The 15,483-nt window shown below is 40.6% G+C and overlaps 1 protein-coding gene across 2 annotated transcripts in view; it reads left to right on the top strand.

Annotated features, from left to right (window-relative positions):
• The window catches only part of smad2 (SMAD family member 2), a 134,905-nt gene that overhangs the window by 59,753 nt on the left and 59,669 nt on the right, over positions 1–15,483 (top strand). The window lies entirely within an intron of this gene.

Raw genomic sequence — 15,483 nt, 5'->3', positions numbered from 1 at the left:
TCTTAACCTTGTTTGCTCTTCCTCTGACTCCTTGCATAGATTCCCTGCCATTTTAGTTTAAACCCTTCCCAGAATGATTATAGGGAAGAGAAACTTGAGTTATTAGAGAGATTGGAGAAGTTGGGACTGTTCTTCTTGGAGAGACGAAGCTAAGGAGATTTGGTGAAGGTGCGTAAAATCATCATGGGGCTGAAGGGAAGAAACTGTTCCAGCTCATAAATGGATCAAAACTGAGAGATTACATATTTAAAGTAATTTACCAAGTAGCTAATGTGATATGAGCAAAAATTTTTGCATACAGCAGTTGGTTTGGGTCTGGAATTTGTGGTGGAGGTAGGTTCAATTGAGGCATTCAAGAGGGCATTAAATGATCATTTGAATAGAAGCAATGTGCAGAGTTATAGGGAAAAGGCAGGAGAATGGCACCAAGTCATAATACTCATGCAAAGAACCGGTAGACATGGGCCATGTGACCCCCTGCATCATTACAGTTGTGATTCTATGAAACACTCAGCAGTTTTTTCAAAAATCAGACCTACTGTAATGCTAACTTTTTACAAGGCATTTTGCAGCCATTGGACCTTAATATTGACTTTACTAACTTGAAATCTTAACAATAGCTCCTGGCTTCTATCTGATGATTGATGGTGGATATGGATGCTGCATACAGTGACATTTTTGGGATAAGGGAATTCATGTAGGTTTGCTTTGGAGGAGGAGGTACTCTTAAACCTAACTGCTGGCAGGATGGTGAATATCCTTTTCTTCCAACAAAATTCCTAGGCAAATGAGACTTTTTGTACTTAGCTATTTTAAGGCCTTATTTGTCTATAACTTAATTTCTCACTATGCCTTCTTTGTGGGCATCTCTGTTTCTCCACTCTTTACACTTTATAGATCATTGTATTTCATGTCCTGGGTCCGTGGTTTTTTTCCTTCATATTCTGTTTGTTTTTCATCTGTAATCGTTGGTGCTAAGGAAGGAGTTGTACCTGATATCAGCTGACTTTGTTTCCATGGATACAGCTTTACCTGCTGTTGGTTTTGTTTATTTTGCAGATTTCAAACATCTTTTAGCCGCTGTTGAATAATAGGTTTTAAGTAAAAGACAAATTATAGCCACTTTTGGAACTTTTAACTGTGCCAGCCATATAAATATCAGGTAATTATATAAGAATATAGAAACAGGAGTGGGCCATTTAGCCCCTTGAGTATGTTTTGACATTGTTAGATTATGGCCATCTGCTTCTCAACTCTATTTTGATCCAATCCTTTATGCCCATGCCCAAAAAAGTCTATTAATCTTTGTTTTTAAAGCTTCAATTGCCATAACCGTTTAGCAGCTTTTTGGGGAAGTTCCAGATGTCAGCTACTCTTTATGTGAAATAATGCTTGCTGATGTCATCTATGAGCTCTAATTTTAATGTTCTGATTCCTTTTTCTATACTGCCCTACCAGAGGAAATTCTACTCCTTTGCTAATTTTGAAAGACATCAAGTAGACCACTCTTTAATCTTCCATACTTTGTACGAGCCTAGTCTCTGCTACCTGTTCTTGTAATTCACATTACATCAAAGCAGTACTGAGAAGGGATATGTCTGAGGGCTCGGGCACTGAGTCTATATGAGTAGAACTGAGAAATGAGGAGGAAATCACTTTGATAGAGTTTACTGTACGTCCCCACATAGTCAGTGGGAAATTAAGGAGCAAATATGCAAGGAGATTACAGGTAGCTCCAAGAAAAATAGGGTGATAATAGTAGGGAATTCTAACTTTCCCAACATTGACTGGAACAGCCATTGAATTAGAGGGTTGGATGGAGAGAAATTTGTTGACTGTATTCAGAAAGAATTTCTCATTCAGTATGTGGATGGCCTGACTAGAGAAAGGACAAAACTTGACCTTCTCTTGGGAAATAAGGAAAGGCAGATGACAGAAGTGTTAGTGAGGGATTGCTTTGGGACCAGTGACCATAATTCTTTTAGTTTTAAGATAGCTATGGAGAATGATAGGCCTGGCCCAAAAGTTAAAATTCTGAATTGGGGCAAGGCCAATTTTGATGGTATCGGGCAAGAACTTTCAAAAGTTAATTGAGGGAGTTTTGAGAAGGCAAGGAATATCTGGGAAGTGGGAGGTTTTCAAAAATGTGTTAACCAGGGTACAGGGTAAACACAGTCCTCTTAGAGTGAAGGGCAAAGCTGGTAAAAGTTAGGAACCCTCGATGACTCGGGATATTAAGGCACTGGTCAAGAAGAATAAGGAGGCACATGACATGCATAGGCAGCTGGGCTCAAGTGTATCTCTCTAGTATAGGGGGTGTTGTCATAGAGCTGAGAGAGAAATCAGAAGGGCAAGAGGGGGACACGAGATTGCTTTGGCAGATAAGGCAAAGGAAATCCAAAGAGCTTCTAAAAAATAAAGGGCAAAAGTGTAAATAGGGAGAGAGTAGAGTCTCTTAAGGATCAACAAGGTCATCTATGTGCAGATCCATAAGAGATGGATGAGATCCTAAATGAATATTTCTGATCAGTATTCACTGTTGAGAAAGGCATGGATGTTAGGGAACTTGGGGAAATAAATAATGACTTGAGGAGTGCACATGTTACAGAGGAGGAGGTGCTGGAAGTCTTGAAGCGCCTCCGGACCTGATGAAGTCTATCTCAGGACATTGTGAGAGGCTAAGGAGGAAATTGCGGGTTCCCGTGCAGAGATATTTGAATCATCGATTGTCTTGGGTGAGGTGCCTGAAGATTGGAGAATAGCAAATATATCTTTGTTTAAAAAGGGCTGCAAAGAAAAGTTTGGGAACTACAGGCCAATGAGCCTCACATCTGTGGTGGGTAAGTTGTTGGAAGGGATTTTGAGAGACAGGATCTACAGGCATTTAGAGACGCAAGGACTGATTAGAGACAGTCAGCATAGCTTTGAGAGTAGAAAATCATGCCTTTTTTTTTGAAGGGGTAACCAAGAAGGTAGATGAAGGCAGTGCAGTTGATGTTGTCTACATGGACTTTAGCAAGGCCTTTGACAAGGTGCCACATTGTAAGTTGTTGCATAGCGTTAAATCTCATAGGATCCAGGGTGAGGTAGCTAAATGGATACAAAATTGGCTTGATGACAGAAGCCAGAGGGTGGTTGTAGAAGGTTGTTTTTCAAGTTGGAGGCCTGTGACTAGTGGTGTGCCTTAGGGATCAGTGCTGGGACCACTGCTATTTGTTATTTATATTAATGACTTAGATGAGAATATAAGAGGCGTGGTTAGTAAGTTTGCAGTAACACCAAAATTGGAGGTATAGTGGACAGTGAAAAAGGTTATCTTGGATTGCAACAGGATCTCGATGAATTGGGCCAATGGGCTGACAAATGGTGGATGAAGTTTAATTTAGAAGATCATAGAAACCCTACATTACAGAAAGAGGCCATTTGGCCCATCGAATCTGCACTGAACTCAATCCCACGGAGGCCCTACTCCCATATCCCTACATATTTACACGTTAATCCCTCTAACCCACACATCTCCGCACACTAAGGGGCAATTTTTAGTATGGCCAGTCAACCAACCCCACATATCTTTGGACTATGGGAGGAAACCAGAACACCTGGTGGAAAGCCACACAGACACGATGAGAATGTACAAACTCCACACACAGTGACCCAAGCCGGGAATCGAACCCAGGTCCCTGGTGCTGTGAAGCAGCAGTGCTAACCACTGTGCCACCGTGCTGTTGTGAATCTAAAATTCTGCTATCCAGATCCTTTTCTTCTCGCCCAACATTTCCTTCCCCGTTTATTTATGCCTGCATTTGGTCCTTAGAACTTGCAATTTAAAATGTTCGACTTTGAATCCCTTCAAGGATATTTTCTTTCCCAAATCTATAGCCTGTTCCAAATCTATAAGCCTTTGCAAGTTCATGGTTGCCTCTGAACATCCATCAACCATCCCTTTTCTATAGCATTGGCATCTATGCCTTCAACTGCTCAGGCCCATGTCCTGGACTTGTTTAAACCCCTCTGCCTGTCTGCCATTCTCCTTTTAAAATACTCCATTAAACCACCTCTGATCAAACATTTGGTCAGTTCACCTCCTATCATTTTGGTTGACTTGACATCCTTGAGAAGTTTTTTCGCATAATGCTGCTTTAAGCTTACATGTATCTTATTTAAACATTACCATTCCACTACAACTCTGATTAGACTTTCCTATTGTGAAGCTAACTGACATTCAGTTGTGGCTACGCATTTTTTTGATTTGATAAAACTTTCACAATTTCCTGAAACTTCAGACTTCCATGCTTATATCTACGTCAGTCATTCTCAAACATTTTCAACCATGGGCCACTTGGGTTTTAGTCCAACCTATTTATTTGATAATATATATTATCAAATAAATAGGTTGGACTAAAACCTGGTGTTGTCAGACTTTTTACTGTGTTTACGCCAGTCCAACGCCGGCATACCCACATCACCACTTGGGTTGAGCAGAGGAACTGTTGACTATCAGTCTACCCTGTTTGATTTCACATGCCACTTCCTAAAAACTCATCAAAATTAATAGGAACTTAAGGACTCTAGGGCAGAAGATGATTAGGCTGCGCTAGCAAACACCATTTTATAAATTAATTAATGTGACATCACTGGCTAGACCAGCATTTATTGCCATTCAAGGCAACTAGGTATGTGCTAGGTATGACTGCAGCTGATGAAGAGTTTCCCCACAGTTCTCTTCAGTTGTGTAGTAACCTTTTAAGTGAAACCTTTGAGGAAATGGAGCTCATTAGACTGCTCCATTTCAAAGATGAGTTTAAGCAGCGCAGATTGGATACTCAGTTTTAAGTTTACTTGCAATGTCGGTTACTAATGTTTGCTATAACCTATATATATTCATTTGCAGGGCCCTGCCCAACTGTCTGTGCTTTATATGCTCTGTCTGAGGCCAGAACTCTCCATTCACCTGACGAAGGGACTAACCCCGAAAGCTTGTGGGTCTATTATCAAATAAATCGGTTGGACTAAAACCTGGTGTTGTCAGACTTTTTACTCTGAAAACAAGACGTGCAGATAGGTATTGTTCCTTTTTCAGTTAAAAGCATGGGGAACAGCAGTTTCCTCAGCAATCCCCAAGGCCAGTCAAAGGTAACTTTTCATTTTTGAACTTAAAAACAAAAACTTTTGGAATAACTGTTCCCTGGTGCGTTCACCTTGGCAACATCTTGACCAATCAGACCATTTGCTAATCGACCGGCAAGCTTTTTCTCGGTTAATTAGATTGCTCTTTCAAAGAGCTGACATAGCCATGATAGGTTGATGCTATCTTTTTCTGGGTGACACTAATTTTGGTAATGTTACACATGTAAGACCATATGACGTAGGAGCAGAATCAGGCCATTTGGCCCATTGAGTCTGCTTTGCCATTCCATCATGGCTGATATTTTTCTCATCCCCATTTTTCTGCTCTTTCCTTGTAACCCCTGATCCCCTTATTAATCAAGAACCTATCTATCTCTATCTTTAAGACACTCAATGACCTGACCTCCACAGCCTTCTGCAGTAAAGAGTTTCACAGGTTCACCTCTCTTTGGCTGAAGAAATTCCTCCTCATCTCTGTTTTAAAGGATCGTCTCTTTAGCCTGAGGTTGTGCCCACTGGTTTAGTATTTCCTACTAGCGGAAACATCCTCTCCACGTCCACTCTTTCCAGGCTTTGCTGTATCCTGTAAGTTTCAATAAGATCCCCCTCATCCTTCTGAACTCTGAGTACAGACCCAGAGTCCTCAACCGTTCCTCATATGACAAACTCTTCATTCCATGGATCAGTCTTGAGTCTCCTCTGGACCTTTTCCAAGGCCAGTACATCTTCCCTCAGATATGGGGCCCAAAACTGCTCAAATACTCCAATTGAGGTCTGACTGAAGCCTTATACAATGTCAGAAGTATATCCCTGCTGTATTATTCTAGCCCTCTCGACATGAATGCTAACACTGCGTTTGCCTTCCTAACTGCTGACTGAACCTGCACGTTAATCTTAAAAGAATTTTGAACAATGACTCCCAAGTCCCTCTTGTGTTTCTGATTTCCTATGCATTTCCCCATTTAGAAAATAGTCTGTCTCCATTCCTCCTTCCAAAGTGCATAAGCTCACACTTTTCCACATTATATTCCATCTGCCACTTCTTTGCCTACTCTCCTAACCTGAGCAAGTCCTTCTGTAGCCCCCCTCTTTCTCAATACTACCTGTCCCTCTACATATCTTTGTATCATCTGCAAACTTAGCAACAGTGCCTTCAGTTCCTTCCAAATCATTAATATATATTGTGAAAAGTTGTGGTCCCAGCACTGACCCCTGAGGCACACCACTAATTACCCACTGCTATCCTGAAAAAGACCCCTTTATCCTCATTCTGTGCCTTCTGCCAGTCAACTAATCCTCTGTCCGTGCCAAGATCTTACTATTAACATCATGGGCTCTTAACTTATTTAACAGTCTCCTATGTGGCACCTTGTCAAAGGTCTTTTGGAAATCTAAATAAATGTATACAATGGTATCTGTAGAGAAAGCTTTTTTTTTATTTTTTAACAATGGGCGATTTAGTTGCACTTTGTTTCTAAATGGCAAGGGCTTAGCTTGCCAAAAAAGAGGTAAGAGCATAAAGCTAAATGAAAAAACATACATTAGGAAAAAAGTACAGGTCTTGAGCAGTGGAATGGGAAAGATAGAGTGAACATTTAGCCAAACACAAAAAGAGAGTGTGAAAGAAATGGGTTATCAAAATCAACCACAACTTTTTATAATTGGATTAGGGTAAAGGGAGTAGTCAGAAGCATTGTGGGCCCCTTAAACAGATAATGGCTAAGAAAGGTGAAAGGGAAGCCAGGAAATTATAGAACAATTAGCTCATCTGTTGGGAAATGCTTGAGTCTATAATTAAGTATCTGGTAATTAAATGTTCAGCTCATCAGAGAGAGGATTTATCAAGGGTAAGTAATGACTGAATCTGATTTGAATTTTAATATCCAAGTAGTGGACAGGGCTGCTATTTTATATGGACTTCCATTTGATAAAAACTGTCAGACTGTTAGCTAAAGTTGAAGTTCATTGAATTGAAGACAAATTAGTGAGCAATTTGGGAAGTTGCTCGAATGGAAGGTGATCAAGATTTGAATTTAACAGGCAAGTGTTCAAATTGGCAAGATGTGACTAGCGATGCCATGCACATATTCGTGTTGGCACCTTGACTATTTGCTGTATTAAGTAAAGGTCAGATAATTGGATAGAAAATTACCCAATCAAATTTGCAGAAGATGCAGCAGTGTAAATGGAAAGGATTGGATAGAACAGAGTACTTTCTAAATGATGAAATGCTGACAACGGTGGAGGCCCAAGAGACTTGGTATTCAGGTACCTAGATTATTGAAATGTCATGAACAAATATAGAAAACAAACAAAAAAGCTAATGCCAGCATTTGTAGTGGATAGAACACAAAGCGGTAGAAGTCATTCTTTTAGTTCTACAAAGTCTTAGTTAGACCGCACCAAAAATATTGAGAGGTGTTCTGGGCACCACATTGTAGATAGGGTATATTGGCCTTAGATGGAATGTAGTATGAATTTAATAGAATAATACCTGGACTCCATGGTTGAACTACAAGGAGAGCTTAAACAAATGATGGTTGTGTTCATTGGAATTTAAAATGTTAGTTATTCGATTGAAGCATTAGAGATTAAAATGGAACAAAGCAGGTAGATAGTGGACCCAGTCATTTCAAGAGGGAAATTAGGAGATAAAATCAGAACATGCTAAACATGTGCAGGATTTATAGCATGTTCTCTTATTTCAGATTTCCAGCATCTGGAATTATTTGCTTTTCTATAAGTGAAATTAGGAAACACCGTAAAGTGGTAGAAGCTTGGAGCTGGTCCACACATGTCAACTGCTGCTGAGTCAGTTGTAAATTTAAAGGTAACGTAAATCAATTTTTGTCAGCCAAATTTGTGAAGGGATATAGGTAACAATGGATGTCTGAAGTTAGGCTGTAGATCACTCATAATCTCACTGAAAGGCAAAACAGTCTGGAAGGGCAGAATTACTTGGAACAGGATATTCTGGGGATAAGAACATTTCTATCTGCTACTGAGACGTGGCTGCAAGGTGACAGGGACTGGGAGCTGAATGTCCAAGGGTATCAAGTATTTAGGAAGGATAGGCAGGAGGAAAGAGGGGGGGTGCGTAGCTCTGCTGATTAAGGATAGCATCAAGGTGGTAGCAAGGGATGATATTGGAGCCAAGGAGCAGAAAGTGGAATCGTTGTGGGTGGAGATTAGGAACAGCAAAGGGAGGAAGACGCTGGTAGGTGTCGTCTTTAGGCCCCCGAATAATGATCTGGAGGTGGGGCGGGCTGTTAACGCGCAAATAAGTGCGGCGTGCAGGAATGGGACGGCCGTAGTTATGGGGGATTTCAATCTGCGTATTGATTGGACGACCCATGTTGGACACAGTGGGCTCGAGGAGGAGTTCTTGGAATGCTGCCGGGATAATTTCCTTGAGCAGTGTGTGTTGGAGCCGACGAGGGAGCGAGCTATCTTGGATCTGGTGCTATGTAATGAGGCGGGTAGAATTAGGGACCTTGCGGTGAAGGATCCTCTTGGAGAGAGTGATCATTGTATGGTGGAGTTTCTGGTGCAGATGGAGGAGGAGAAAGTGGGTTCCCGGACACGCATCCTTTGTTTGAATAGAGGGGAGTACGGTAGGATGAGAGAAGAATTGGCGAATGTGGACTGGGGGAGTGTGTTGGAGGGAGGGTCTGCTGAGGAGCAGTGGAGGATCTTTAAGGAGATCTTTCTTGGTGCTCAGCAGAAATTTATTCCGATGGTCAAAAAGGACTGTAGGAGGAGAGGTAATAAGCCGTGGATAACGAAGGAGGTGAAGGAAAGTGTTAAATTAAAAGTGGAGAAATTTAGAGTAGCTAAGAGTAGTGGGCGAGAAGAGGATTGGGAGAGGTTTAAATGTCAACAAAGATTGACAAAGAAGTTGATAAAGGAGGGTAGGAGAAACTATGAAGCTGGGCTAGCGCTTAATATAAAAAAGGATAGCAAGAGTTTTTATAAATATATAAAAAGGAAGAGGCTGGCTAGGGTGAACGTTGGTCCTTTAGAGGATGAGAAAGGGGACCTAGTGGTAGGGGATGGGGATATGGCTAAGGTATTGAATAACTTTTTTGTTTCTGTCTTCACGGAGGAGGACGTGAATAATTTGCCGGGTGTTAGCGATGGAAAGGTGGTAGGACTGGAGGGTCTTTATGACATTACTGTTACTAGAGAGGCGGTGCTCGACAGACTGGAGGGGCTGATTGTGGACAAGTCCCCAGGACCGGATGGAATGCATCCGAGGGTTCTGAAAGAAATGGCGGAGGTTATAGTGGATGCATTGGTGGTTATTTTCCAGACGTTGCTGGATTCCGGGGAAGTGCCGGAAGATTGGAAAACGGCTAATGTTACGCCGTTGTTTAAGAAGGGTGCCAGGCAAAAGGCAGGGAATTATAGGCCAGTTAGTTTAACGTCTGTGGTAGGTAAAATGCTAGAATCCGTCATTAAGGAGGAAATTGCGAGGCATCTTGAAGGCAATTGCTTGATAGAGCAGACGCAGCACGGTTTCATTAAAGGGAAGTCGTGTCTGACAAATTTACTGGAGTTCTATGAGGATGTGTCTAGGGCGGTCGATAGAGGAGAGCCGGTGGATGTGGTCTTTCTGGATTTTCAGAAGGCGTTTGACAAAGTACCTCATAAGAGGTTATTGCAGAAGGTCAGGGGACTTGGAGTTGGGGGTAGGGTGTTAGCGTGGATAGAGGATTGGTTGTCAAATAGGAGGCAGAGAGTGGGGGTCAACGGGTGCTATTCGGATTGGCGGATGGTGACTAGTGGAGTGCCCCAGGGGTCGGTGCTGGGGCCTCAGCTTTTTACCATTTATATAGATGATCTGGAGGAGGGAACCGAGTGTAGAGTGTCGAAATTTGCGGATGACACCAAGATTGGTGGAACGGCAAATTGTGCGGAGGGTGTGGAGAGTCTGCAGAAGGATCTAGATAGGCTGGGCGAATGGGCCAGGAAATGGCAAATGGAATTTAATGTTGGCAAGTGTGAGGTGGTCCACTTTGGTAGGAAGAATGGTAGGAAGGACTATTACTTACGGGGCGAAAAACTGCAGCAGGCGACGGTGCAGAGGGACCTCGGGGTGCTTGTGCATGAGTCGCAAAAACCCAGCTTGCAGGTGCAGCAGGTGGTCAGGAAGGCGAATGGGATGCTGGCCTTCATAGCGAGGGGGATTGAATATAAAAGTAGGGAGGTCTTGCTGCAGCTGTATAGGGCATTGGTGAGGCTGCAGCTGGAGTACTGTGTGCAGTTTTGGGCGCTGCACCTGCGCAAAGATATTTTGGCCTTGGAGGGAGTGCAGAGGAGGTTTACTAGGCTGATACCGGAGTTGAGGGGGTTGAACTATGAGGAGAGGCTGAATAAACTAGGCTTGTACTCGTTGGAGTTTAGAAGAATGAGGGGAGATCTCATTGAGACGTATAAGATGATGAATGGGATGGATAGGATAGAGGTGGAGAGACTCTTCCCACTGAAAAAAGACAGTAGGACTAGGGGGCACAGCCTCAAGATAAAGGGGGGGTGTTTTAGAACGGAGTTGAGGAGGAACTTCTTCACTCAAAGGGTGGTGAATCTCTGGAATTCTCTACCCATTGAAGTGGTGGAGGCTGCCTCGCTAAATATTTTCAAGAAGCGGGTTGATGGGTTTTTGATAAGAGAGGGGATTAAGGGTTATGGGGAGAGGGCCGGAAAGTGGAACTGAGCCACGACAGATCAGCCATGATCTTATTGAATGGCGGGGCAGGCTCGAAGGGCCAGATGGCCTACTCCTGCTCCTATTTCTTATGTTCTTATGTTCTTATGTACATTAGATGACAAAGGGTCATCTAGACTCGTAACATTGGCTCTGTTCTCTCCCCACAGATGCTGTAAGATCTGCTGAGATTTTGCAGCATTTTCTGTTCTTGTTTCAGATTTCAGCAATCACAGTATTTTTTCATTAGATGACATGATTTTTGACTAGGCATTGTGAATTAATTTTCTTTCTTTGATACTCACTTTTTATTTGGGAAATCTTATTTAATGGAAACCTGAATAGAATAATGGAAAAGCATTCTTGCATGCTAAAACTTATTTTATTTCCTTTGGCAACAAAGGGTCCGTATATATTCTACATTTTCATAGGAATTGTGAGCTTTGCATTCAAGTTAGCAGCCAAATATAATTTGCTAATCCTGAATTATATGTTGTCCAATATACAATTGTATCAGGGATGCAAGAATATGGATGAGACTTCATTCCATCTTTTGTGAACTGTTATAAATTCTACACAATTCTAACTGTAAGAGTTGTTTCAGGTTGTGAATGCCCTTGAGTGGATCTTTTTGAATGGGGTGTTTGCCCTGTTTGCTTGGAAAATGTTGTAATGCAAATGAATGCATTCAATGAACATGTTCGTTCAATATCAGCTGATATTGTGTGCTCTAAATGTTTTCCAACATTATATATGTCATCCCTTGTATCTTGGTAGTGGAAAAAGAAGCTAAAAGGAGTCAGTCTCAGAGGATTGATAATTTAAAGCCCTCATGCAGATAGATTTCACATCTTTTACTGTAATCCTTGTATACAACTTGATGCAATTTTATTATGCATGCATAGCCTGTACAAGTTGCATATTTAAGCATTTACCAATTTCGAATTTAACTTTGAGGGATTTTCGTATTTTGCCTTGGCCAAAAAGGATGAGACTCAGTCAACTTTTATTTGATGTTTTTTCCCTCCCAAAGCCCCTTAACTTTTATTGACCTAATAAATTTTGTAAACAAAAGCATTGTGACAGTTACCTTTCTCAGCATTAGTATTGTTGACAAAAGACATGGGATATTGCTACCAATCTGCTAAGAAAAGCAGCACTGCCAGTGTACTTCAGGGATGCTTTTAATTCATCATTTCCAAATGGTGCCAATTTGGTGATGAATGCTAGTCAGAAAAAGAAATTCCGACTCCCAGGTTTTGATGGAAATTTGCACTTGACTTGTAAGTCCACTATGCCTTTGTTGCTCAAATGTACCTCTTCGTAGGTTGATCAAGGAAAATTTTGGCAAACCGCATAAAATCCTTCAGCCTGCTTTGTAGCAGTTGAGTGGGAGATTGAGAGGTGGGCAGTGTTTACAATTAAGAAGAAATAATGTTATAGTGGTGCCTGTGTGAAGTGTGTAACTTTGTTGTGCAAGGGCTGAATTAAGCTTGAAGCCGAAGCTTCATATTACATAATTCCATGACGATGCCAAAGCTTGCACTTGAAGAATGGTGAAGCGAGTAATTTACTAGAGTAGTTGATACAAACTGTATCCCTGCAGCGCTCACTTTGGGTTGGTTGGAGGGGTGCAGTGAGTGGGATAATGCAGATATTAAAAAAGCAAGGAGGTAAAAAAAATATTTTAATAGGCTCTAATGATTCTGAAACTGTAGACTTTTAAATTCTAAACTTTCAAGAAGTTTAATGTCCAGTATAAGATGATGAATGGGATGGATAGGATAGAGGTGGAGAGACTCTTCCCGCTCAGAAAGGACAGTAGGACTAGGGGGCACAGCCTCAAGATAAAGGGGGGGGGGCGGTTTAGAACGGAGTTGAGGAGGAACTTCTTCACTCAAAGGGTGGTGAATCTCTGGAATTCTCTGCCCGTTGAAGTGGTGGAGGCTGCTTCGCTAAATATTTTTAAGACGCGGGTTGATGTGTTTTTGATAAGCGAGGGGAATAAGGGTTATGGGGAGAGGGCGGGAATGTGGAATTGAGCCACGACAGATCAGCCATGATCTTATTGAATGGTGGGGCAGGCTCGAAGGGCTGGATGGCCTACTGCTGCTCCTATTTCTTAAGTTCTTAAATTATAAAAAGTATTTTGTTAAATTAGTAATGACTGCACAACCTGCAAACGTATGGATGGCTTAATTTTAAATGGAGAATTGGATATGTATTTGAAGAGGCAATATTTACAGATTCATGAGTGGGAGAGTAAGATTAATTGAAGAGCTTTCAACAATGGGTTGAATGGCCTCGTTCTATTCTGTAAAATTCTATGATTGTAGCCTCATGGAAAATGTATAATTTGCTATTGAATTTTTCCATCACACCTGGTTATTATTTTTAATATTGCCTTTGCTTGCATTGAGAAATTGCATATTTTATTCAGTGCATAATTTCCACACAACATTAAAAGCTCCATGTGTGCAGTTAATGAAACTATTTGCGTATCTTAATTTTCTGCACCTTTGTGGCAAGAGAGAATAATTTCTTTTTGCTGACTTATTCAAAGTTGTATCTGCAAGTTTACCATTTCAAATTATTCCTTCTATTTGCCAATAACGTTCTGCTATTTTTTAAAAAATTCACTTTTTAAGCAAAACTTATTTTAAAAGTTCCCCCTAGTTCAGGTACTCCACACGTTTAAAAAAGGTTAATATTGTAGTGTTGTAGTGAAATGCTTTCAAAACGCCATACTTGCCTTTTATTTTTCACCACTTGGTTCTTTTGGTTGTTTGAGAGCTAAAGAAAATCCTGCATTATAGCTAGTGTTTTTGAACTTGTGGAATACTTAAAAGGGAAGTAGTTTGGTTTTTAGCTGGTTTGGCAGGGAAGTTTCAGAAAATGCTTGTTTTACAGGTATACAAAATAAATTGGAGTCGTCAGTGTGCCTAGTATTGCAGGTTTTGTCAAAGTACTGCTGGACGTGTTGGTAGACTGAGAGGGAGAGAGAAACTTTTTTGATCCTTTTGAGGGATTGGGAGACACCAACCTTTTTGGGAAAGCGTAGTCGATCCTGCTGAGAGATTGCTGCAAAAGGGAGTGGGACACATTTTTATTTAAAATGTTTTATTCTTTCAGTACTATAATGTTAACGACTGGGGAGTGGCACAACTGGGCATGGGACTTGAAATGTATTAGAATTGGGTTAGGTGAAGTATAATTTTCACTACCTTACTGTGGGGTATAAGATAAACAATAGGTTTTTCATGTTGCTGTGATATGAGGACTCAACTTGTGAATAGTAAATAATCAATGAGTGAATACATTTGGGTGATGAGTGACCGTTGACATGTCAAAGGATCAAGATGGGAAAGAATGACAATGCAAGAACCTTTTGAATTAATGAATAAAATAATCAGGAATAATTTGAGATTGCAGAGAGGTAGTTTAAGTATAAACCTATTAAAGATTTCATTCAGGGCAATGATGGATAATTCATCAAAATGTTATAAGCAGAGTTCCTGAAATATGTGATGCGTGGCAATCTAAGTTGGGAATTTGCAACTTGTTTAACTTCAGAAAGACATGATATAAGGGTTGCAATTTTGAGTCATTTTTTAAAATAAAATATTTTAAATATGAGTAAATGGGCATTTCCAAAGTGAAGAGTATGTCTGTATTGAAGAGATGTGTCAAGATTTGGAGGCATATTATCTCTAGGAACAAAGTAGGAATGCTATCAACACCAGAGCTCTTCATGTAACCCTGAGATCAGGTTAGCCTGTCTGGGGTAAAACTTGGCATTGGTCTCAGTAATTTAATAGAACAAGAGACATTTTAGTTAAAATGTCAAGATTTTGAATGTGAAAAGGAAAGACAAAAAAAATTATTTCTCCAAGAACTAACTAGTGTCATCGGAGAGGATAAGTTCGGAAAAGGAGGCAACCGAGAGTTTTGGCAGGGGACTAGGAAAAACATTAGCTGGAAAGGCAGAAAAACCACTGTTGTCGTTCTTTTGTGTATATAGTGTGCTATTTCTAAATAGTATTTTGTAAGTGGCTGGTAGTTTGCTGCTGCTGTTATGAACTTTTCTGTCTTGGTATTTGTGTTGCTTTTCTTGGGCTCAAATCTTTGCTTCGCAGAACATAAAGGAAATTGACAAACCTGTCATCTACCCTAGTACAGTTTGATGTCCAAGTAGGATCCGTAACAGTGCTCAAAGAAATAGATTTTGCAATTTGCATCTGGTATTAAGTGTATATGTGTGGAGAATGTGAACTAAGGATAAACTGTGGTGCACTTTTACAGTTTTATCTTAATATTGCATATTGTAGTTACAGTAGAGATTCATAACTTCCTTGTTTTGTTTTAAAGGTGTTTTCATTTGAACAAGATTTAATGACATTTTCAATAAATATCTTTAATTCCTCCTTTGATTATATTCAATATTTTGTTGATTTGGGGTAAAGGGAAAATGTGAAATGTTAAGTGCCTACTTGCTTATCGCAGAACATTATTTTGAAGCATGCTTTGTGAAATATGTGTCTCGTTTCTGTCATGCATTGTGGAACACCAACCACTATGCAATAAGCTTCCATGGTAAGTTGATCAAATGCATATTCTCCTATTTTTCCCCTAAAACTTATTGTTTGAAT

The sequence above is a fragment of the Carcharhinus amblyrhynchos genome, chromosome 1 (genome assembly GCF_965287045.1).
Source record: "Carcharhinus amblyrhynchos chromosome 1, sCarAmb.v2.hapA, whole genome shotgun sequence".
Lineage (NCBI taxonomy): Eukaryota > Metazoa > Chordata > Chondrichthyes > Carcharhiniformes > Carcharhinidae > Carcharhinus > Carcharhinus amblyrhynchos.
The sequence above is the reverse complement of the archived record's forward strand: the minus strand, read 5'-3'. Positions and strand labels throughout refer to the sequence as shown.